This window comes from Ranitomeya imitator, chromosome 5 (genome assembly GCF_032444005.1).
Source record: "Ranitomeya imitator isolate aRanImi1 chromosome 5, aRanImi1.pri, whole genome shotgun sequence".
Classification (NCBI taxonomy): Eukaryota; Metazoa; Chordata; class Amphibia; order Anura; family Dendrobatidae; genus Ranitomeya; species Ranitomeya imitator.
The window spans coordinates 439,794,720-439,820,772 of record NC_091286.1 but is presented as its reverse complement, the minus strand read 5'-3'; the positions used below and the strand labels follow the sequence as shown (position 1 = coordinate 439,820,772).

At 43.7% G+C, this 26,053-nt stretch overlaps 1 protein-coding gene across 2 annotated transcripts in view; it reads left to right on the top strand.

The window, feature by feature from the left end:
* Nucleotides 1-26,053, top strand: part of LOC138638122 (probable cation-transporting ATPase 13A4) — a 492,614-nt gene that overhangs the window by 311,664 nt on the left and 154,897 nt on the right. The gene's annotated exons all lie outside the window — the stretch shown is intronic.

Here is a 26,053-nt window from a genome sequence, read left to right as displayed (position 1 = left end):
TGCAGAAAAACGGCGAAACCAAAGTAGCCGAGCTGGCCCGGTTATTAAGGGCGAACTCAGCCAAAGGCAAAAAGGACACCCAATCATCCTGATCGGCAGAAACAAAACATCTCAGATATGTTTCCAAAGTCTGATTGGTTCGTTCAGTCTGGCCATTTGTCTGAGGATGGAAAGCCAAGGAAAAAGACAAATCAATGCCCATCCTAGCACAAAAGGCTCGCCAAAACCTCGACACAAACTGGGAACCTCTGTCAGAAACGATGTTCTCCAGAATGCCATGCAAACGAACCACATGCTGGAAGAACAATGGCACCAAATCAGAGGATGAGGGCAATTTAGACAAGGGTACCAAATGGACCATCTTAGAAGAGCGATCACAGACAACCCAAATGACCGACATTTTTTGAGAGACGGGGAGATCCGAAATAAAATCCATAGAGATATGTGTCCAGGGCCTCTTCGGGACCGGCAAGGGCAAAAGCAACCCACTGGCACGAGAACAGCAGGGCTTAGCCCGAGCACAAATCCCACAGGACTGCACAAATGAACGCACATCCCGCGACAGAGACGGCCACCAAAAGGATCTAGCCACCAAATCTCTGGTACCAAAGATTCCAGGATGACCAGCCAACACTGAACAATGAACCTCAGAGATAACTCTACTCGTCCATTTATCAGGGACAAACAGTTTCTCCGCTGGGCAACGGTCAGGTCTATCAGCCTGAAACTTCTGCAGCACCCGCCACAAATCAGGGGAGATGGCAGACAAAGTTACCCCCTCCTCCAAGGATTCCTATACATAACTCCGCACAGCGGCGTGCTCAGGTACAGACAAATTACACAGTCGACCTTTAGGAAACTTACTACCAGGAATCAAATCGATAGCACAATCACAATCCCTATGCGGAGGTAGGGCACTGGACTTGGGCTCATCAAATATATCCTGGTAATCCGACAAGAACTCTGGGACCTCAGAAGGGGTGGATGATGAAATAGACAGAGATGGAACATCACCATGTACCCCCTGACAACCCCAGCTGGACACAGACATTGATTTCCAATCCAATACTGGGTTATGGACTTGTAGCCATGGCTACCCCAACACGACCACATCATGCAGATTATGCAACACCAGAAAGCGAATAACCTCCTGATGTGCAGGAGCCATGCACATGGTCAGCTGGGTCCAGTACTGAGGATTATTCTTGGCCTAAGGCGTAGCATCAATTCCTCTCAATGGAATAGGATGCTGCAAGGGCTCCAAGGAAAACCCACAGCGCCTAGCATACTCCAAGTCCATCAAATTCAGGGCAGCGCCTGAATCCACAAATGCCATGACGGAATAGAATGACAAAGAGCATATCAAAGTAACTGACAAAAGAAATTTTGACTGTACAGTACCAATGGTGGCAGACCTAGCGGACCGCTTAGTGCACTTAGGACTATCGAAGATAGCATGAGTGAAATCACCACAATAAAAACACAGCCCATTCTGACGTCTGTTTTCTTGCCGTTCAGCTCTGGTCAAAGTCATATCGCACTGCATAGGCTCAGGTTCATGCTCAGATAATACCGCCAAATGGTGCACAGTTTTACGCTCACGCAAGCGTCGACCGATCTGAATGGCCAAAGACATAGACTCATTCAGACCAGCAGGCATAGGAAATCCCACCATGACATCCTTAAGGGCTTCAGAGAGACCTTTTCTGAAAATTGCTGCCAGAGCGCATTTATTCCACTGAGTGAGCACAGACCACTTCCTAAACTTCTGACAATATATCTCTACCTCATCCTGACCCTGACAGAGAGCCAGCAAATTTTTCTCTGCCTGACCCACTGAATTAGGTTCATCATACAGCAATCCAAGCGCCAGAAAAAACGCATCAATATTACATAATGCAGGATCTCCTGGCGCAAGAGAAAATGCCCAATCTTGAGGGTCGCCACGTAATAAAGAAATAATGATCTTAACTTGTTGTGCTGGGTCACCAGAGGAGCGGGGTTTCAAAGCCAGAAATAGTTTACAATTATTCTTAAAACTCAGAAACTTAGCTCTATCTCCAGAAAACAAATCAGGAATAGGAATTCTTGGTTCTAACATAGAATTCTGAACCACAAAGTCTTGAATATTTTGTACTCTTGCAGTGAGATGATCTATACAAGAAAACAGACCTTTAATGTCCATCACTACACCTGTGTTCTGAACCACCCAAATGTCTAGGGGAATAGAGAGACAAAACACAGTGCAAAGAAAAAAAAATGGTCTCAGAACTTCTCTTTTCCCTCTATTGAGAAGCATTAGTACTTTGGGCCTCCAGTACTGTTGTGAACAGGTGATTCAGAACCACAATGGACCTAGTGGTTATGAGCACACAAGTGACCTGTTTAGTTACAAACATAGGACGAGCTCTGAGACGTGGGAACTCTGCTGACCGCAATCCCTAATCCTATTATACCACACTAAAGGTAGCCGTGGTGCGCTCCTGACCAGAACCTAGGCGCCTCGTCACAGCCTGAGAAACTAGCTAGCCCTGAAGATAGAAAAATAAGCCTACCTTGCCTCAGAGAAATTCCCCAAAGGAAAAGGCAGCCCCCCACATATAATGACTGTGAGTAAGATGAAAATACAAACACAGAGATGAAATAGATTTTAGCAAAGTGAGGCCCGACTTACTGAATAGACCGAGGATAGGAAAGATAGCTTTGCGGTCAGCACAAAAACCTACAAACAACCACGCAGAGGGGACAAAAAGACCCTCCGCACCGACTAACGGTACGGAGGTGCTCCCTCTGCGTCTCAGAGCTTCCAGCGAGCAAGAAAAACCAATATAGCAAGCTGGACAGAAAATATAGCAACAAAAGTAACATAAGCAAAACTTAGCTTATGCAAGGCAGACAGGCCACAGGAACGATCCAGGAGAAAGCAAGACCAATACTGGAACATTGACTGGAGGCCAGGAACAAAGAACTAGGTGGAGTTAAATAGAGCAGCACCTAATGACTTAACCCCGTCACCTGAGGAAGGAAACTCAGAAGCCGCAGCCCCACTCACATCCACCAGAGGAAGCTCATAGACAGAACCAGCCGAAGTACCACTCATGACCACAGGAGGGAGCTTGACCACAGAATTCACAACACCCACCCAGGGGAGTGGTTACAGGTATTTAATGTTACCAGGGTGTGGGTCACATGGTCTGAGTGAGGGGACCTGAATGGTCCATGTGCATGGTCCTGGTAGAAACCTCGGTGTTGGGTGTGCTAGCCCTGAAGAGCACATGGTGGGGCTTTGCTACTGGCAGCCTGGGTATTGGACAGTCCCAGCCAGGGATGGACGTCCTGAATAGTACCCAGACAGGCCACCGGTGTGATCCCGAGTAACCTGGGTGTTGGGAGGTCCTGGGAGTAGGGCTGTATCCCTGAACAGCACGAGGTGAGGGCAGGGATCTGCAGAGCCAGTTACAGCTACTGTGTGGTGTAGCTACAGTTCTTTGGTGGGTCTGGACGTGACAAGTGTGTGCCGGCCAGGCAAGTTGGTGATCCCCGTAGGCAGCTTCTCCAGAGAACAGGACCCGTGGGGTACTGCCAGTGAAAACCTGCAAAGCTGACAAGCAGGTAATACCAGACTGAGTGTGTTTGGCTCCAGAGCGAGCCTGAATATTGGACTCGACCAAGAGTGTAAGGTCACAGTCCTCATGGAACAGAGCCACTCTGTGAACATTGTTACTTTGTTTTGCCATGCTATGAAGGCTGTGAATTTGTGTTTTGTGCTACTGGGGTTTATGGAGTAATAAACCCAATTGAACTTTTGAAGAAAAATGTCTTGCTGTGTGTTATATTGCTGCCAATCGAGTATTCCCCAACCTATAAGTAAGTGCAATCTTGCAATAGTAATATTACAGACAGGAGTTTCTGACAGCACTAGATTAAAGGGCAATCCTAGTGCTGAATTTTTTTAGTGTGCCATCCATCAAAAAGAGTGGTTGAAATCCAGTCAAGGCAATGGTCAAGGCAACAGTCAAGGCAATGTCATTGTTTGAGCGAATTTCTGCAAGCAGCAAATTAATTAAAAATGTTTTACCAGGATGTCCTGATGCATCTAGGAAAAATAGTCCCCCATTTCCACTGGAAATCTGAGCCATAATTGCCATATAGGCCAATATTTGGTCATGAACCAAAAGAGGCTTATTTAATATGACAAATTCTTTACATTTTTCCAAATCATAGCTTTTTTCTTGCAGAATATCTCTGTTCACAATATCAAAGTCTGGTCAATTTGGTGCTGGAAAACCTAATTCTATTAGAGTTTTACTATTGATAGATATGCACCTTTCTTCTAACATCAAGAGGGCTTTGCTGAATATGTCAGCAGTGAAATTTAAGTCTAAGTCTGGATTAACTCTCCTTTGCACTCTAAGAATATCTTCACTAAGGCTACGTTCACATTAGCGTTGCGCGCCGCTGCGTCGGCGACGCAACGCACGACGCACAAAAAAAGCGCGCAAACGCACGCAAAAACGCTGCGTTTTGCGACGCGTGCGTCGTTTTTTGACGAAAATCGGACGCATGAAAAATGCAACTTGTTGCATTTTCTTGCGTCCGACGCTAGCGTCGGAAACGACGCACATGTCGGAAAACGCAACAAAAAAACCGCACGCGTCCCCCATGTTAAACATAGGGGCGCGTCGCCGCTGCGTCGCCGCTGCGTCGCCGACGCAACAGCGACGCACATTAGCGGAACGCTAATGTGAACGTAGCCTAAGATATTCTTTGCATTTGTCCTAAAGCGCACAGGGATTGGAAGGTGCATAGGCTGCAACTATTGTAGCGAACAGGCCTCTTAGTTGAGGTGGAAAGTGAATGAGAGATGCTTCCTGCAATGTCATGTCCCAGTGGTAATTGTCTTCGATCAGACCATGCTTTTGGCATGCTTCCCTATAAGTTTGGCACAGCTCTCCATCAACTATTTTCAAATCTGTGAAAGAAGTTGGCCCACGGACAGTGTGAAGCAGTAATCGGAAGTAGTAACACTCTGCATTGTTTGGATGCATTGTATATACAAATCCAAGAGCATCACTGGAACATCCATCCCATCCTGAGACCCTTGCACCTTGTTTCATCTTGCAAAATACTTTTAATCGATTGATTCCATGTATAATATTTTGGAACATCTGAATATAATCAAGTCCATGCAAATGGATCTGCTTGACATAGGAGAAGGAAAGCTGTCAATGTTGTATTGGGTGGTTGAGCAACTCCTTCCTCTGCATTGTTGGGAGTAAAATAAACTCGTCCATTTTCAAGATGGACACTGAGATGAACTACAGTCAGATGTATTTCATGGATGGGAAAATTTAATAATCGCCACACGGCTTTATTACTACTTATATACTGTACCTTCCCATCTGATACAGCATAATCTCACCAGATGTACATTTTGGATTCTCTAGCCGGAAAACTGCCATATCACTACCCTTGTTAACATATTTGTAAATGTATTTAATTGACTTAAAAGAGTTACAATATTCTATGTTAAGGTGCGCATCAAACATTTTTGAAAGCAGTGGAGAGTAAGGTACAACTAATCGATTATCTATTTCAATATCTGTGTTTTATTTAACAGTTTTTAATCTGATTGTTGCAGTATATCCTCCCTGTTCAGGTTTCCGTCTTCTGTAAAGAGGATAACCATCATCTCCTGTTTGTGTTTCTACAATTAAGTTGTGAGGATACTTTTTAGTACATTTTCCATTTTTAGAAATAGTGTAAAAAAGTACCAGGTTCCCTTCTGGATTTGGAAGCTCAGCTAGAAATAACAATGTCAATTTGATCAGGGCGTATCTTATCCTTTAGCCATATCAGTAAATGAGCATGGGGAAGACCTCTTCTTCACCACTCAATTGAATACATAAAAACAGTAACTTTCACCAAAAATGTAACACTTTGTAATTACGTCCATGAACTTGATCAGTTTTTGTTTAAGAACCCTTGCTATTAAATCATTTCGATCAGAGAGGCCCTGACCATTCAGAAGCTCTTCCCTTATCTATGGCCAAGTTGGATTACATGTAACTACAAATCAGGGGGACCGTATATCCGAACATATGTCATGGGGTCCTGAGCATACTCAAGCCTATGTCTGTGACTTCCAGTAAATGTAGCCGGTAAAATAAACTTAAGTCCAGTGTCAGCCACATTGCCATCATTAGCAACAGCATCCCTTAAATGAACGTATTCATCCACTCTAAGTTTTTGTTGGTTCAAACGTACCTACAAAAGACGTTCATTTTCCACCTTGGCATACATATCAATTATAAATTGATGAAAAAGTTGCCTACATTGTAAAATGTGTTTAGAAGTCCCATGTCTGATCTTTATTTGGTAGGTATAAAAGTCCATAGCTGATATTTTTTTATTGGTTGGCCTAGCAGTCTTGGGATCAGTCTGTTATATTAAAGTGATAACCATCTTGGCCATTCCAAAATGTATAGGATATTGCAGAGCATCATATGATCTATGTGTTTCTGCAATACGTTGAAGATTGTCATTTCATCGCTGAATAATTACATCTCAGCTTTGAAAGTCCCGTCCAACCATTACAATAGCTACTTCGTTAACAGTTGGAGAATTAAATCGCCTTTCATGCTCGCCAACCGGTGTCTTGTCTGCTCTTATTACAACTTGATAGTCATCACTTGGCATTCTTTCTAAGGCTATTTTGAAAAGGTTTACTAACTGATTGTGCTGATGGAAAAATATTTGCATATTCAACACAATCTCTTTTTTTGTCTCAAGTATAGCTTCACAACATCTATCAGCTTGCATTTGTTCATCTCCCAAAAAATAAATTTATAAAAACTTGGTCAGCTGGGTCCAGTACTGAGGATTATTCTTGGCCTAAGGCGTAGCATCAATTCCTCTCAATGGAATAGGATGCTGCAAGGGCTCCAAGGAAAACCCACAGCGCCTAGCATACTCCAAGTCCATCAAATTCAGGGCAGCGCCTGAATCCACAAATGCCATGACGGAATAGAATGACAAAGAGCATATCAAAGTAACTGACAAAAGAAATTTTGACTGTACAGTACCAATGGTGGCAGACCTAGCGGACCGCTTAGTGCACTTAGGACTATCGAAGATAGCATGAGTGAAATCACCACAATAAAAACACAGCCCATTCTGACGTCTGTTTTCTTGCCGTTCAGCTCTGGTCAAAGTCATATCGCACTGCATAGGCTCAGGTTCATGCTCAGATAATACCGCCAAATGGTGCACAGTTTTACGCTCACGCAAGCGTCGACCGATCTGAATGGCCAAAGACATAGACTCATTCAGACCAGCAGGCATAGGAAATCCCACCATGACATCCTTAAGGGCTTCAGAGAGACCTTTTCTGAAAATTGCTGCCAGAGCGCATTTATTCCACTGAGTGAGCACAGACCACTTCCTAAACTTCTGACAATATATCTCTACCTCATCCTGACCCTGACAGAGAGCCAGCAAATTTTTCTCTGCCTGACCCACTGAATTAGGTTCATCATACAGCAATCCAAGCGCCAGAAAAAACGCATCAATATTACATAATGCAGGATCTCCTGGCGCAAGAGAAAATGCCCAATCTTGAGGGTCGCCACGTAATAAAGAAATAATGATCTTAACTTGTTGTGCTGGGTCACCAGAGGAGCGGGGTTTCAAAGCCAGAAATAGTTTACAATTATTCTTAAAACTCAGAAACTTAGCTCTATCTCCAGAAAACAAATCAGGAATAGGAATTCTTGGTTCTAACATAGAATTCTGAACCACAAAGTCTTGAATATTTTGTACTCTTGCAGTGAGATGATCTATACAAGAAAACAGACCTTTAATGTCCATCACTACACCTGTGTTCTGAACCACCCAAATGTCTAGGGGAATAGAGAGACAAAACACAGTGCAAAGAAAAAAAAATGGTCTCAGAACTTCTCTTTTCCCTCTATTGAGAAGCATTAGTACTTTGGGCCTCCAGTACTGTTGTGAACAGGTGATTCAGAACCACAATGGACCTAGTGGTTATGAGCACACAAGTGACCTGTTTAGTTACAAACATAGGACGAGCTCTGAGACGTGGGAACTCTGCTGACCGCAATCCCTAATCCTATTATACCACACTAAAGGTAGCCGTGGTGCGCTCCTGACCAGAACCTAGGCGCCTCGTCACAGCCTGAGAAACTAGCTAGCCCTGAAGATAGAAAAATAAGCCTACCTTGCCTCAGAGAAATTCCCCAAAGGAAAAGGCAGCCCCCCACATATAATGACTGTGAGTAAGATGAAAATACAAACACAGAGATGAAATAGATTTTAGCAAAGTGAGGCCCGACTTACTGAATAGACCGAGGATAGGAAAGATAGCTTTGCGGTCAGCACAAAAACCTACAAACAACCACGCAGAGGGGACAAAAAGACCCTCCGCACCGACTAACGGTACGGAGGTGCTCCCTCTGCGTCTCAGAGCTTCCAGCGAGCAAGAAAAACCAATATAGCAAGCTGGACAGAAAATATAGCAACAAAAGTAACATAAGCAAAACTTAGCTTATGCAAGGCAGACAGGCCACAGGAACGATCCAGGAGAAAGCAAGACCAATACTGGAACATTGACTGGAGGCCAGGAACAAAGAACTAGGTGGAGTTAAATAGAGCAGCACCTAATGACTTAACCCCGTCACCTGAGGAAGGAAACTCAGAAGCCGCAGCCCCACTCACATCCACCAGAGGAAGCTCATAGACAGAACCAGCCGAAGTACCACTCATGACCACAGGAGGGAGCTTGACCACAGAATTCACAACACCCACCCAGGGGAGTGGTTACAGGTATTTAATGTTACCAGGGTGTGGGTCACATGGTCTGAGTGAGGGGACCTGAATGGTCCATGTGCATGGTCCTGGTAGAAACCTCGGTGTTGGGTGTGCTAGCCCTGAAGAGCACATGGTGGGGCTTTGCTACTGGCAGCCTGGGTATTGGACAGTCCCAGCCAGGGATGGACGTCCTGAATAGTACCCAGACAGGCCACCGGTGTGATCCCGAGTAACCTGGGTGTTGGGAGGTCCTGGGAGTAGGGCTGTATCCCTGAACAGCACGAGGTGAGGGCAGGGATCTGCAGAGCCAGTTACAGCTACTGTGTGGTGTAGCTACAGTTCTTTGGTGGGTCTGGACGTGACAAGTGTGTGCCGGCCAGGCAAGTTGGTGATCCCCGTAGGCAGCTTCTCCAGAGAACAGGACCCGTGGGGTACTGCCAGTGAAAACCTGCAAAGCTGACAAGCAGGTAATACCAGACTGAGTGTGTTTGGCTCCAGAGCGAGCCTGAATATTGGACTCGACCAAGAGTGTAAGGTCACAGTCCTCATGGAACAGAGCCACTCTGTGAACATTGTTACTTTGTTTTGCCATGCTATGAAGGCTGTGAATTTGTGTTTTGTGCTACTGGGGTTTATGGAGTAATAAACCCAATTGAACTTTTGAAGAAAAATGTCTTGCTGTGTGTTATATTGCTGCCAATCGAGTATTCCCCAACCTATAAGTAAGTGCAATCTTGCAATAGTAATATTACAGACAGGAGTTTCTGACAGCACTAGATTAAAGGGCAATCCTAGTGCTGAATTTTTTTAGTGTGCCATCCATCAAAAAGAGTGGTTGAAATCCAGTCAAGGCAATGGTCAAGGCAACAGTCAAGGCAATGTCATTGTTTGAGCGAATTTCTGCAAGCAGCAAATTAATTAAAAATGTTTTACCAGGATGTCCTGATGCATCTAGGAAAAATAGTCCCCCATTTCCACTGGAAATCTGAGCCATAATTGCCATATAGGCCAATATTTGGTCATGAACCAAAAGAGGCTTATTTAATATGACAAATTCTTTACATTTTTCCAAATCATAGCTTTTTTCTTGCAGAATATCTCTGTTCACAATATCAAAGTCTGGTCAATTTGGTGCTGGAAAACCTAATTCTATTAGAGTTTTACTATTGATAGATATGCACCTTTCTTCTAACATCAAGAGGGCTTTGCTGAATATGTCAGCAGTGAAATTTAAGTCTAAGTCTGGATTAACTCTCCTTTGCACTCTAAGAATATCTTCACTAAGGCTACGTTCACATTAGCGTTGCGCGCCGCTGCGTCGGCGACGCAACGCACGACGCACAAAAAAACGCGCGCAAACGCACGCAAAAACGCTGCGTTTTGCGACGCGTGCGTCGTTTTTTGACGAAAATCGGACGCATGAAAAATGCAACTTGTTGCATTTTCTTGCGTCCGACGCTAGCGTCGGAAACGACGCACGTGTCTGAAAACGCAACAAAAAAACCGCACGCGTCCCCCATGTTAAACATAGGGGCGCGTCGCCGCTGCGTCGCCGCTGCGTCGCCGACGCAACAGCGACGCACATTAGCGGAACGCTAATGTGAACGTAGCCTAAGATATTCTTTGCATTTGTCCTAAAGCGCACAGGGATTGGAAGGTGCATAGGCTGCAACTATTGTAGCGAACAGGCCTCTTAGTTGAGGTGGAAAGTGAATGAGAGATGCTTCCTGCAATGTCATGTCCCAGTGGTAATTGTCTTCGATCAGACCATGCTTTTGGCATGCTTCCCTATAAGTTTGGCACAGCTCTCCATCAACTATTTTCAAATCTGTGAAAGAAGTTGGCCCACGGACAGTGTGAAGCAGTAATCGGAAGTAGTAACACTCTGCATTGTTTGGATGCATTGTATATACAAATCCAAGAGCATCACTGGAACATCCATCCCATCCTGAGACCCTTGCACCTTGTTTCATCTTGCAAAATACTTTTAATCGATTGATTCCATGTATAATATTTTGGAACATCTGAATATAATCAAGTCCATGCAAATGGATCTGCTTGACATAGGAGAAGGAAAGCTGTCAATGTTGTATTGGGTGGTTGAGCAACTCCTTCCTCTGCATTGTTGGGAGTAAAATAAACTCGTCCATTTTCAAGATGGACACTGAGATGAACTACAGTCAGATGTATTTCATGGATGGGAAAATTTAATAATCGCCACACGGCTTTATTACTACTTATATACTGTACCTTCCCATCTGATACAGCATAATCTCACCAGATGTACATTTTGGATTCTCTAGCCGGAAAACTGCCATATCACTACCCTTGTTAACATATTTGTAAATGTATTTAATTGACTTAAAAGAGTTACAATATTCTATGTTAAGGTGCGCATCAAACATTTTTGAAAGCAGTGGAGAGTAAGGTACAACTAATCGATTATCTATTTCAATATCTGTGTTTTATTTAACAGTTTTTAATCTGATTGTTGCAGTATATCCTCCCTGTTCAGGTTTCCGTCTTCTGTAAAGAGGATAACCATCATTTCCTGTTTGTGTTTCTACAATTAAGTTGTGAGGATACTTTTTAGTACATTTTCCATTTTTAGAAATAGTGTAAAAAAGTACCAGGTTCCCTTCTGGATTTGGAAGCTCAGCTAGAAATAACAATGTCAATTTGATCAGGGCGTATCTTATCCTTTAGCCATATCAGTAAATGAGCATGGGGAAGACCTCTTCTTCACCACTCAATTGAATACATAAAAACAGTAACTTTCACCAAAAATGTAACACTTTGTAATTACGTCCATGAACTTGATCAGTTTTTGTTTAAGAACCCTTGCTATTAAATCATTTCGATCAGAGAGGCCCTGACCATTCAGAAGCTCTTCCCTTATCTATGGCCAAGTTGGATTACATGTAACTACAAATCAGGGGGACCGTATATCCGAACATATGTCATGGGGTCCTGAGCATACTCAAGCCTATGTCTGTGACTTCCAGTAAATGTAGCCGGTAAAATAAACTTAAGTCCAGTGTCAGCCACATTGCCATCATTAGCAACAGCATCCCTTAAATGAACGTATTCATCCACTCTAAGTTTTTGTTGGTTCAAACGTACCTACAAAAGACGTTCATTTTCCACCTTGGCATACATATCAATTATAAATTGATGAAAAAGTTGCCTACATTGTAAAATGTGTTTAGAAGTCCCATGTCTGATCTTTATTTGGTAGGTATAAAAGTCCATAGCTGATATTTTTTTATTGGTTGGCCTAGCAGTCTTGGGATCAGTCTGTTATATTAAAGTGATAACCATCTTGGCCATTCCAAAATGTATAGGATATTGCAGAGCATCATATGATCTATGTGTTTCTGCAATACGTTGAAGATTGTCATTTCATCGCTGAATAATTACATCTCAGCTTTGAAAGTCCCGTCCAACCATTACAATAGCTACTTCGTTAACAGTTGGAGAATTAAATCGCCTTTCATGCTCGCCAACCGGTGTCTTGTCTGCTCTTATTACAACTTGATAGTCATCACTTGGCATTCTTTCTAAGGCTATTTTGAAAAGGTTTACTAACTGATTGTGCTGATGGAAAAATATTTGCATATTCAACACAATCTCTTTTTTTGTCTCAAGTATAGCTTCACAACATCTATCAGCTTGCATTTGTTCATCTCCCAAAAAATAAATTTATAAAAACTTGGTCAGCTGGGTCCAGTACTGAGGATTATTCTTGGCCTAAGGCGTAGCATCAATTCCTCTCAATGGAATAGGATGCTGCAAGGGCTCCAAGGAAAACCCACAGCGCCTAGCATACTCCAAGTCCATCAAATTCAGGGCAGCGCCTGAATCCACAAATGCCATGACGGAATAGAATGACAAAGAGCATATCAAAGTAACTGACAAAAGAAATTTTGACTGTACAGTACCAATGGTGGCAGACCTAGCGGACCGCTTAGTGCACTTAGGACTATCGAAGATAGCATGAGTGAAATCACCACAATAAAAACACAGCCCATTCTGACGTCTGTTTTCTTGCCGTTCAGCTCTGGTCAAAGTCATATCGCACTGCATAGGCTCAGGTTCATGCTCAGATAATACCGCCAAATGGTGCACAGTTTTACGCTCACGCAAGCGTCGACCGATCTGAATGGCCAAAGACATAGACTCATTCAGACCAGCAGGCATAGGAAATCCCACCATGACATCCTTAAGGGCTTCAGAGAGACCTTTTCTGAAAATTGCTGCCAGAGCGCATTTATTCCACTGAGTGAGCACAGACCACTTCCTAAACTTCTGACAATATATCTCTACCTCATCCTGACCCTGACAGAGAGCCAGCAAATTTTTCTCTGCCTGACCCACTGAATTAGGTTCATCATACAGCAATCCAAGCGCCAGAAAAAACGCATCAATATTACATAATGCAGGATCTCCTGGCGCAAGAGAAAATGCCCAATCTTGAGGGTCGCCACGTAATAAAGAAATAATGATCTTAACTTGTTGTGCTGGGTCACCAGAGGAGCGGGGTTTCAAAGCCAGAAATAGTTTACAATTATTCTTAAAACTCAGAAACTTAGCTCTATCTCCAGAAAACAAATCAGGAATAGGAATTCTTGGTTCTAACATAGAATTCTGAACCACAAAGTCTTGAATATTTTGTACTCTTGCAGTGAGATGATCTATACAAGAAAACAGACCTTTAATGTCCATCACTACACCTGTGTTCTGAACCACCCAAATGTCTAGGGGAATAGAGAGACAAAACACAGTGCAAAGAAAAAAAAATGGTCTCAGAACTTCTCTTTTCCCTCTATTGAGAAGCATTAGTACTTTGGGCCTCCAGTACTGTTGTGAACAGGTGATTCAGAACCACAATGGACCTAGTGGTTATGAGCACACAAGTGACCTGTTTAGTTACAAACATAGGACGAGCTCTGAGACGTGGGAACTCTGCTGACCGCAATCCCTAATCCTATTATACCACACTAAAGGTAGCCGTGGTGCGCTCCTGACCAGAACCTAGGCGCCTCGTCACAGCCTGAGAAACTAGCTAGCCCTGAAGATAGAAAAATAAGCCTACCTTGCCTCAGAGAAATTCCCCAAAGGAAAAGGCAGCCCCCCACATATAATGACTGTGAGTAAGATGAAAATACAAACACAGAGATGAAATAGATTTTAGCAAAGTGAGGCCCGACTTACTGAATAGACCGAGGATAGGAAAGATAGCTTTGCGGTCAGCACAAAAACCTACAAACAACCACGCAGAGGGGACAAAAAGACCCTCCGCACCGACTAACGGTACGGAGGTGCTCCCTCTGCGTCTCAGAGCTTCCAGCGAGCAAGAAAAACCAATATAGCAAGCTGGACAGAAAATATAGCAACAAAAGTAACATAAGCAAAACTTAGCTTATGCAAGGCAGACAGGCCACAGGAACGATCCAGGAGAAAGCAAGACCAATACTGGAACATTGACTGGAGGCCAGGAACAAAGAACTAGGTGGAGTTAAATAGAGCAGCACCTAATGACTTAACCCCGTCACCTGAGGAAGGAAACTCAGAAGCCGCAGCCCCACTCACATCCACCAGAGGAAGCTCATAGACAGAACCAGCCGAAGTACCACTCATGACCACAGGAGGGAGCTTGACCACAGAATTCACAACACCCACCCAGGGGAGTGGTTACAGGTATTTAATGTTACCAGGGTGTGGGTCACATGGTCTGAGTGAGGGGACCTGAATGGTCCATGTGCATGGTCCTGGTAGAAACCTCGGTGTTGGGTGTGCTAGCCCTGAAGAGCACATGGTGGGGCTTTGCTACTGGCAGCCTGGGTATTGGACAGTCCCAGCCAGGGATGGACGTCCTGAATAGTACCCAGACAGGCCACCGGTGTGATCCCGAGTAACCTGGGTGTTGGGAGGTCCTGGGAGTAGGGCTGTATCCCTGAACAGCACGAGGTGAGGGCAGGGATCTGCAGAGCCAGTTACAGCTACTGTGTGGTGTAGCTACAGTTCTTTGGTGGGTCTGGACGTGACAAGTGTGTGCCGGCCAGGCAAGTTGGTGATCCCCGTAGGCAGCTTCTCCAGAGAACAGGACCCGTGGGGTACTGCCAGTGAAAACCTGCAAAGCTGACAAGCAGGTAATACCAGACTGAGTGTGTTTGGCTCCAGAGCGAGCCTGAATATTGGACTCGACCAAGAGTGTAAGGTCACAGTCCTCATGGAACAGAGCCACTCTGTGAACATTGTTACTTTGTTTTGCCATGCTATGAAGGCTGTGAATTTGTGTTTTGTGCTACTGGGGTTTATGGAGTAATAAACCCAATTGAACTTTTGAAGAAAAATGTCTTGCTGTGTGTTATATTGCTGCCAATCGAGTATTCCCCAACCTATAAGTAAGTGCAATCTTGCAATAGTAATATTACAGACAGGAGTTTCTGACAGCACTAGATTAAAGGGCAATCCTAGTGCTGAATTTTTTTAGTGTGCCATCCATCAAAAAGAGTGGTTGAAATCCAGTCAAGGCAATGGTCAAGGCAACAGTCAAGGCAATGTCATTGTTTGAGCGAATTTCTGCAAGCAGCAAATTAATTAAAAATGTTTTACCAGGATGTCCTGATGCATCTAGGAAAAATAGTCCCCCATTTCCACTGGAAATCTGAGCCATAATTGCCATATAGGCCAATATTTGGTCATGAACCAAAAGAGGCTTATTTAATATGACAAATTCTTTACATTTTTCCAAATCATAGCTTTTTTCTTGCAGAATATCTCTGTTCACAATATCAAAGTCTGGTCAATTTGGTGCTGGAAAACCTAATTCTATTAGAGTTTTACTATTGATAGATATGCACCTTTCTTCTAACATCAAGAGGGCTTTGCTGAATATGTCAGCAGTGAAATTTAAGTCTAAGTCTGGATTAACTCTCCTTTGCACTCTAAGAATATCTTCACTAAGGCTACGTTCACATTAGCGTTGCGCGCCGCTGCGTCGGCGACGCAACGCACGACGCACAAAAAAACGCACGCAAACGCACGCAAAAACGCTGCGTTTTGCGACGCGTGCGTCGTTTTTTGACGAAAATCGGACGCATGAAAAATGCAACTTGTTGCATTTTCTTGCGTCCGACGCTAGCGTCGGAAACGACGCACGTGTCGGAAAACGCAACAAAAAAACCGCACGCGTCCCCCATGTTAAACATAGGGGCGCGTCGCCGCTGCGTCGCCGCTGCGTCGCCGACGCAACAGCGACGCACATTAGCGGAACGCTAATGTGAACGTAGCCTAAGATATTCTTTGCATTTGTCCTAAAGCGCACAGGGATTGGAAGGTGCATAGGCTGCAACTATTGTAGCGAACAGGCCTCTTAGTTGAGGTGGAAAGTGAATGAGAGATGCTTCCTGCAATGTCATGTCCCAGTGGTAATTGTCTTCGATCAGACCATGCTTTTGGCATGCTTCCCTATAAGTTTGGCACAGCTCTCCATCAACTATTTTCAAATCTGTGAAAGAAGTTGGCCCACGGACAGTGTGAAGCAGTAATCGGAAGTAGTAACACTCTGCATTGTTTGGATGCATTGTATATACAAATCCAAGAGCATCACTGGAACATCCATCCCATCCTGAGACCCTTGCACCTTGTTTCATCTTGCAAAATACTTTTAATCGATTGATTCCATGTATAATATTTTGGAACATCTGAATATAATCAAGTCCATGCAAATGGATCTGCTTGACATAGGAGAAGGAAAGCTGTCAATGTTGTATTGGGTGGTTGAGCAACTCCTTCCTCTGCATTGTTGGGAGTAAAATAAACTCGTCCATTTTCAAGATGGACACTGAGATGAACTACAGTCAGATGTATTTCATGGATGGGAAAATTTAATAATCGCCACACGGCTTTATTACTACTTATATACTGTACCTTCCCATCTGATACAGCATAATCTCACCAGATGTACATTTTGGATTCTCTAGCCGGAAAACTGCCATATCACTACCCTTGTTAACATATTTGTAAATGTATTTAATTGACTTAAAAGAGTTACAATATTCTATGTTAAGGTGCGCATCAAACATTTTTGAAAGCAGTGGAGAGTAAGGTACAACTAATCGATTATCTATTTCAATATCTGTGTTTTATTTAACAGTTTTTAATCTGATTGTTGCAGTATATCCTCCCTGTTCAGGTTTCCGTCTTCTGTAAAGAGGATAACCATCATCTCCTGTTTGTGTTTCTACAATTAAGTTGTGAGGATACTTTTTAGTACATTTTCCATTTTTAGAAATAGTGTAAAAAAGTACCAGGTTCCCTTCTGGATTTGGAAGCTCAGCTAGAAATAACAATGTCAATTTGATCAGGGCGTATCTTATCCTTTAGCCATATCAGTAAATGAGCATGGGGAAGACCTCTTCTTCACCACTCAATTGAATACATAAAAACAGTAACTTTCACCAAAAATGTAACACTTTGTAATTACGTCCATGAACTTGATCAGTTTTTGTTTAAGAACCCTTGCTATTAAATCATTTCGATCAGAGAGGCCCTGACCATTCAGAAGCTCTTCCCTTATCTATGGCCAAGTTGGATTACATGTAACTACAAATCAGGGGGACCGTATATCCGAACATATGTCATGGGGTCCTGAGCATACTCAAGCCTATGTCTGTGACTTCCAGTAAATGTAGCCGGTAAAATAAACTTAAGTCCAGTGTCAGCCACATTGCCATCATTAGCAACAGCATCCCTTAAATGAACGTATTCATCCACTCTAAGTTTTTGTTGGTTCAAACGTACCTACAAAAGACGTTCATTTTCCACCTTGGCATACATATCAATTATAAATTGATGAAAAAGTTGCCTACATTGTAAAATGTGTTTAGAAGTCCCATGTCTGATCTTTATTTGGTAGGTATAAAAGTCCATAGCTGATATTTTTTTATTGGTTGGCCTAGCAGTCTTGGGATCAGTCTGTTATATTAAAGTGATAACCATCTTGGCCATTCCAAAATGTATAGGATATTGCAGAGCATCATATGATCTATGTGTTTCTGCAATACGTTGAAGATTGTCATTTCATCGCTGAATAATTACATCTCAGCTTTGAAAGTCCCGTCCAACCATTACAATAGCTACTTCGTTAACAGTTGGAGAATTAAATCGCCTTTCATGCTCGCCAACCGGTGTCTTGTCTGCTCTTATTACAACTTGATAGTCATCACTTGGCATTCTTTCTAAGGCTATTTTGAAAAGGTTTACTAACTGATTGTGCTGATGGAAAAATATTTGCATATTCAACACAATCTCTTTTTTTGTCTCAAGTATAGCTTCACAACATCTATCAGCTTGCATTTGTTCATCTCCCAAAAAATAAATTTATAAAAACTTTGGATCTTCATTTGCTACAGACAGCACTGAACCAATTTTGTGATATATTTGGCCCTGGATTTTAAATGTTGGCATAAATCCTGCTTCCTGGAGTACAGCTGTCGTACCAAAGGATGTCATCTGGAAAGATGAACTGTATCTCCTAATACTTTGCAGAAAATGCTTGGACTCGGGAGTTGTTGTTGACATGCATGAAAGAAGTGGTTCAAGAGGTAGATCTAAAGGTGGCAAACTGACTTTGTAATTTGAGCAGCACATACCAGGCGATTCCAAAACTTCTTTGCTTGACAATGTTTGCATATTATGTCCATTTTGCCAATTATGACTTTCTGATGTGACCTATAGTCTTGAATTGGGTTGTAATAAAATGCTTCCAAACTCCAATCAGCCTGTCTACATCTTTGCACACGTTGCATATGTTGTATGCGGTCATATTCACAACATTCATCCTTTTGTTCAGATATTTCTATATTCCTTGCTTCAGCCTGCCTTATCCGATTCTTGTGAAAACGACATTCCTATTGCTCTGATGTCTCAGCTGCCTTACATTTAGCCTGTCTCATTCATTTCTTTTCAAGCCACGAGTCACGTTGTCATTTGTCTCAGCTCTTTGACACAATATTGCTTTCTTAGCTTTTGGATAAACTTGCCCAATAGATAGTCATTTTTTGGGCCGCATTTTAAAAAACAGTCCTTACTTTATGACCCTTTAGTATTCACCTGACACTGATAAGAGATGTAATAGGATGAATAGTAAATACAGTGCAGTCCTCAGACAATATTACTATGACCTGCAGGAGCTCACATCTCAGTGATGAAAACCGTCTCACAGGCAGACTTGCCTAGTTGCACATAGCAACCAATCAGAGCTCAGCTTTCACTTTACCTCAGCAGCTTCAGTGATGAAAGCTTTCTGTATAGTAAGCAATAATGACAATCTTACTATGAGGCATTTTTCCCAGACCAATATTGCTGCTCAGTAATGTTCGTCCGTGTGTGTAGGGTGCATCCATCTGAGTGTTTGCATGCGTGTGTGGTCCTTGTGTGCGTGTGTGTGTGTGGTGTGCATGTGGTATTTTTGGGGTGATGTTGTGGTATTTGTAGGGTGATGTTTGTATTGTGTGTGTCTAGAGTGGTCTGTTGTTTGGGTGGTGTGTTGTGGCATTTGTGTGGTATTGTGCTTGTGGGTTGGTGTATGTGTGCTGTCTGTGTGATGTTTGTATGGTGTTTGTGAAATGTTTGTGTGTTGTGTGTGGTGGTGCGGTCCCTTTAGCAACTCTTTGGCGCCGTTGCTATAATCGGTGCCTGTCAGTCACAACTGTTGTTTTCCCCTCAGCACTTTTACTTTCACCTTCACATTTCTCCATTATATGTATAGGGCCTAATTTGGGGGCCCCCAATCTCATGATAGGGGGATGCTAGCAAAATTTAACATGCGCAGTATTCTGCTCCTGTGGGTGGAGAGGGGGCGTGCCAAATTTCACCTAAATTGGGCCAGAACTGTGGATTTGTATACAGTAGAGTGGGCTACTACAGATTTCACATTTCCTGTTGTGAATTCTGTGGCAGAGCTCCCTCCTGTGGTCACAAGTGGTACTTCGGCTGATTCTCTCTGTGAGCTTCCGTTGGTGGAGGAAAGTGGTACTGCGGCTTCTGAGTTTCCTCCCTCAGGTGATTTGGTGAGGTCGTTAGGTGCTGCTCTACTTAACTCCACCTAATGCTTTGATCCTGGCTTCCTGTCAATGTTCCAGTGTTGGACTTTTTTTTCCCTGGATCATTCCTGTGGCCTGCTGCTCTGCATAGCTAAGTTCTTCTTTGCTATTTGTTTTCTATTTTTTCTGTCCAGCTTGTCTAATTGCTTTGCTGGAAGCTCTGGGACGCAAAGGGTGTACCTCCGTGCCGTTAGTTCGGTACGGAGGGTCTTTTTGCCCCCTTTGGGTGGTTTTCTTTAGGGTTTTGTGTAGACCGCAAAGTTACCTTTCCTATCCTCTCTCTGTTAAGAAAGTCGGGCCTCACTTTGCTGAATCTATTTCATCCCTACGTTTGTCTTTTCATCTTAACTCACAGTCATTATATGTGGGGGGCTGCCTTTTCCTTTGGGGTATTTCTCTGAGGCAAGGTAGGCTTATTTTCTATCTTCAGGCTAGTTAGTCTCTCAGGCTGTGCCGAGTTGCATAGGCAGAGTTAGGCGCAATCCACGGCTGCCTCTAGTGTTGTTTGGAGAGGATTAGGGATTGCGGTCTGCAGAGTTCCCACGTCTCAGAGCTCGTTCTATGATTTTGGGTTATTGTCAGATCACTGTATGTGCTCTGACCGCTATGTCCATTGTGGTACTGAATTGCCTATCACAACAGTACAGGAAGCCTAAAGTACTAATGATTCTCAATCGAGGGAAAAAAGAAGTTCTGAGACCATTTTTTTTTCTTTGCACTGTGTTTTGCCTTTTTTTTCCCCTAGACATTTGGGTGGTTCAGTACACAGGTGTAGCGATGGACATTAGAAGTCTGTCTTCATTTGTGGATCAGCTCTCGGCAAGAGTACAAAAGATTGAAGACACTATTGATCAAAAATCTATGTTAGAACCAAGAATTCCTATTCCTGATTTGTTTTTTGGAGATAGAACTAAGTTTCTGAGTTTCAAAAATAATTGTAAACTATTTCTGGCCTTGAAACCTCGCTCCTCTGGTGATCCAGTTCAACAGGTTGTGATCATTATTTCTTTTTTGCGCGGCGACCCTCAGGACTGGGCATTTTCTCTTGCGCCAGGAGATCCTGCATTAAGTAATATCGATGCATTTTTCCTGGCGCTCGGATTGCTGTACGATGAACCTAATTCAGTGGATCAGGCAGAAAAAAATTTGCTGGCTCTTTGTCAGGGTCAGGATGAGATAGAGGTATATTGTCAGAAATTTAGAAAGTGGTCAGTGCTCACTCAATGGAATGAATCTGCGCTGGCAGCTATGTTCAGAAAGGGTCTCTCTGAAGCCCTTAAGGATGTCATGGTGGGATTTCCTATGCCTGCTGGTTTGAATGAGTCTATGTCTTTGGCCATTCAGATCGGTCGACGCTTGCGTGAGCGTAAATCTGTGCACCATTTGGCGGTATTACCTGAGCTTAAACCTGAGCCTATGCAGTGCGATAGGACTTTGACCAGAGTTGAACGGCAAGAACACAGACGTCTGAATGGGCTGTGTTTCTACTGTGGTTATTCCACTCATGCTATCTCTGATTGTCCTAAGCGCACTAAGCGGTTCGCTAGGTCTGCCACCATTGGTACGGTACAGTCAAAATTTCTTCTGTCCGTTACCTTGATCTGCTCTTTGTCATCGTATTCTGTCATGGCATTTGTGGATTCAGGTGCTGCCCTGAATTTGATGGACTTGGAGTATGCTAAACGTTGTGGGTTTCTCTTGGAGCCCTTGCAGTGTCCTATTCCATTGAGAGGAATTGATGCTACGCCTTTGGCCAAGAATAAGCCTCAATACTGGACCCAGCTGACCATGTGCATGGCTCCTGCACATCAGGAGGTTATTCGCTTTCTGGTGTTGCATAATCTGCATGATGTGGTCGTGTTGGGGTTGCCATGGCTACAAGCCCATAATCCAGTATTAGATTGGAAATCCATGTCGGTGTCCAGCTGGGGTTGTCAGGGGGTACATGGTGATGTTCCATTTCTGTCAATTTCATCATCCACCCCTTCTGAGGTTCCAGAGTTCTTGTCTGATTACCGGGATGTATTTGATGAGCCCAAGTCCGATACCCTACCTCCGCATAGGGATTGTGATTGTGCTATCAATTTGATTCCTGGTAGTAAATTCCCAAAAGGTCGACTGTTTAATTTATCCGTGCCTGAGCACGCCGCTATGCGCAGATATGTGAAGGAATCCCTGGAGAAGGGGCATATTCGCCCGTCATCGTCACCATTAGGAGCAGGGTTCTTTTTTGTAGCCAAGAAGGATGGTTCGCTGAGACCTTGTATAGATTACCGCCTTCTAAATAAGATCACGGTTAAATTTCAGTACCCCTTGCCATTGTTATCTGATTTGTTTGCTCGGATTAAGGGGGCTAGTTGGTTCACCAAGATAGATCTTCGTGGTGCGTATAATCTGGTGCGTATCAGGCGAGGCGATGAATGGAAAACTGCATTTAATACGCCCGAGGGTCATTTTGAGTATCTAGTGATGCCATTTGGACTTGCCAATGCTCCATCAGTGTTTCAGTCCTTTATGCATGACATCTTCCGAGAGTACCTGGATAAATTCCTGATTGTGTACTTGAATGACATTTTGATCTTCTCGGATGATTGGGAGTCTCATGTGAAGAAGGTCAGAATGGTTTTTTAGGTCCTGCGTGCTAATTCTTTGTTTGTGAAGGGATCAAAGTGTCTCTTTGGTGTGCAGAAGGTTTCATTTTTGGGGTTCATCTTTTCCCCTTCTACTATCGAGATGGATCCTGTTAAGGTCCAAGCCATCCATGATTGGACTCAGCCGACATCTTTGAAAAGTCTGCAAAAGTTCCTGGGCTTTCCTAATTTTTATCGTCGCTTCATCTGCAATTTTTCTAGTATTGCCAAACCATTGACCGATTTGACCAAGAAGGGTGCTGATTTGGTCAATTGGTCTTCTGCTGCTGTGGAAGCTTTTCAAGAGTTGAAGCGTCGTTTTTCTTCTACCCCTGTGTTGTGTCAACCAGATGTTTCTCTTCCGTTCCAGGTCGAGGTTGATGCTTCTGAGATTGGAGCAGGGGCTGTTTTGTCGCAGAGAGGTTCTGATTGCTCAGTGATAAAACCATGCGCTTTTTTTTCCAGGAAGTTTTCGCCTGCTGAGCGAAATTATGATGTGGGCAACCGAGAGTTGCTGGCCATGAAGTGGGCATTCGAGGAGTGGCGTCATTGGCTTGAAGGAGCTAAGCATCGCGTGGTGGTATTGACTGATCATAAGAACTTGACTTATCTCGAGTCTGCTAAGCGGTTGAATCCTAGACAGGCTCGTTGGTCGCTGTTTTTTGCCCGTTTTGACTTTGTGATTTCGTACCTTCCGGGCTCTAAAAATGTGAAGGCGGATGCTCTGTCTAGGAGTTTTGTGCCCGACTCTCCGGGTTTGTCTGAGCCGGCGGGTATCCTCAAGGAAGGAGTAATTGTGTCTGCCATCTCCCCTGATTTGCGGCGGGTGCTGCAAAAATTTCAGGCTAATAGACCTGATCGTTGTCCAGCGGAGAAACTGTTTGTCCCTGATAGGTGGACCAATAAAGTTATCTCTGAGGTTCATTGTTCGGTGTTGGCTGGTCATCCTGGAATCTTTGGTACCAGAGAGTTAGTGGCTAGATCCTTTTGGTGGCCATCTCTGTCGCGGAATGTGCGTACTTTTGTGCAGTCCTGTGGGATTTCGGGCTAAGCCCTGCTGTTCTCGTGCCAGTGGGTTGCTTTTGCCCTTGCCGGTCCCGAAGAGGCCTTGGACACATATCTCTATGGATTTTATTTCAGATCTTCCCGTTTCTCAAAAGATGTCAGTCATTTGGGTGGTCTGTGATCGCTTTTCTAAGATGGTCCATCTGGTACCCTTGTCTAAATTGCCTTCCTCCTCTGATTTGGTGCCATTGTTCTTCCAGCATGTGGTTCGTTTACATGGCATTCCAGAGAATATCGTTTCTGACAGAGGTTCCCAGTTTGTTTCGAGGTTTTGGCGAGCCTTTTGTGGTAGGATGGGCATTGACTTGTCTTTTTCCTCGGCTTTCCATCCTCAGACTAATGGCCAGACCGAACGAACCAATCAGACCATGGAAACATATCTGAGATGCTTTGTTTCTGCTGATCAGGATGATTGGGTGTCCTTTTTGCCTTTGGCTGAGTTCGCTCTTAATAATCGGGCCAGCTCGGCTACCTTGGTTTCGCCATTTTTCTGCAATTCTGGGTTCCATCCTCGTTTCTCTTCAGGACAGGTTGAGTCTTCGGACTGTCCTGGTGTGGATACTGTGGTGGACAGGTTGCAGCAGATTTGGACTCATGTAGTGGACAATTTGACCTTGTCCCAGGAGAAGGCTCAACGTTTCGCTAATCGCAGACGCTGTGTGGGTCCCCGACTTCGTGTTGGGGATCTGGTTTGGTTATCTTCTCGTCATATTCAAATGAAGGTTTCCTCTCCTAAGTTTAAACCTCGTTTCATTGGTCCGTATAGGATTTCTGAGGTTCTTAATCCTGTGTCTTTTCGTCTGACCCTTCCAGATTCTTTTTCCATACATAACGTATTCCATAGGTCATTGTTGCGGAGATACGTGGCACCTATGGTTCCATCTGTTGACCCTCCTGCCCCAGTTTTGGTGGAGGGGGAGTTGGAGTATATTGTGGAGAAGATTTTGGATTCTCGTGTTTCAAGACGGAAACTCCAGTATCTGGTTAAATGGAAGGGTTATGCTCAGGAAGATAATTCCTGGGTTTTTGCCTCTGATGTCCATGCTCCCGATCTTGTTCGTGCCTTTCATGTGGCTCATCCTGGTCGGCCTGGGGGCTCTGGTGAGGGTTTGGTGACCCCTCCTCAAGGGGGGGGTACTGTTGTGAATTCTGTGGCAGAGCTCCCTCCTGTGGTCACAAGTGGTACTTCGGCTGATTCTCTCTGTGAGCTTCCGTTGGTGGAGGAAAGTGGTACTGCGGCTTCTGAGTTTCCTCCCTCAGGTGATTTGGTGAGGTCGTTAGGTGCTGCTCTACTTAACTCCACCTAATGCTTTGATCCTGGCTTCCTGTCAATGTTCCAGTGTTGGACTTGTTTTTCCCTGGATCATTCCTGTGGCCTGCTGCTCTGCATAGCTAAGTTCTTCTTTGCTATTTGTTTGCTATTTTTTCTGTCCAGCTTGTCTAATTGTTTTGCTGGAAGCTCTGGGACGCAAAGGGTGTACCTCCGTGCCGTTAGTTCGGTACGGAGGGTCTTTTTGCCCCCTTTGCGTGGTTTTCTTTAAGGTTTTGTGTAGACCGCAAAGTTACCTTTCCTATCCTCTCTCTGTTAAGAAAGTCGGGCCTCACTTTGCTGAATCTATTTCATCCCTACGTTTGTCTTTTCATCTTAACTCACAGTCATTATATGTGGGGGGCTGCCTTTTCCTTTGGGGTATTTCTCTGAGGCAAGGTAGGCTTATTTTCTATCTTCAGGCTAGTTAGTTTCTCAAGCTGTGCCGAGTTGCATAGGCAGAGTTAGGTGCAATCCACGGCTGCCTCTAGTGTTGTTTGGAGAGGATTAGGGATTGCGTTCTGCAGAGTTCCCACGTCTCAGAGCTCGTTCTATGATTTTGGGTTATTGTCAGATCACTGTATGTGCTCTGACCGCTATGTCCATTGTAGTGCTGAATTGCCTATCACAACAATTTCCCCATTATATGTATAGGGCCTAACTTTGGGGCCCCAATCTCATGACAGGGGGACGCTAGCGAGATGTAACGTGTGCAGTATTCTGCTCCTGTGGGTGGAGAGTGGGTGTGCCAAATTTCACCCAAATCGGGGGAGATCTTTGGATTTGTATTGAGTGGGCTACTACAGATTTTGAGTTCTATATTTATAGATTATGGTAATCCTAATTGACCTAAAATGGGAAAGGTTTATTCTGATTTCATGTCAGATATTGAGAAAAACATGCATATGTGTCTTTTTATATAGTGAATGTAAACTTCTGGTTTCAACTGTATATAGCTTTCAGTTTAATAAATTCAATAAATCAAAGTTTTTATTTTTACCAATTCTGTATAGATAAATACAATATTAAATGATTGAATACGGTACATTATTTATTGATCTTCAATATGAACTGTGCAGGCCAATCAAGATCAGATATCATTGTGTAGA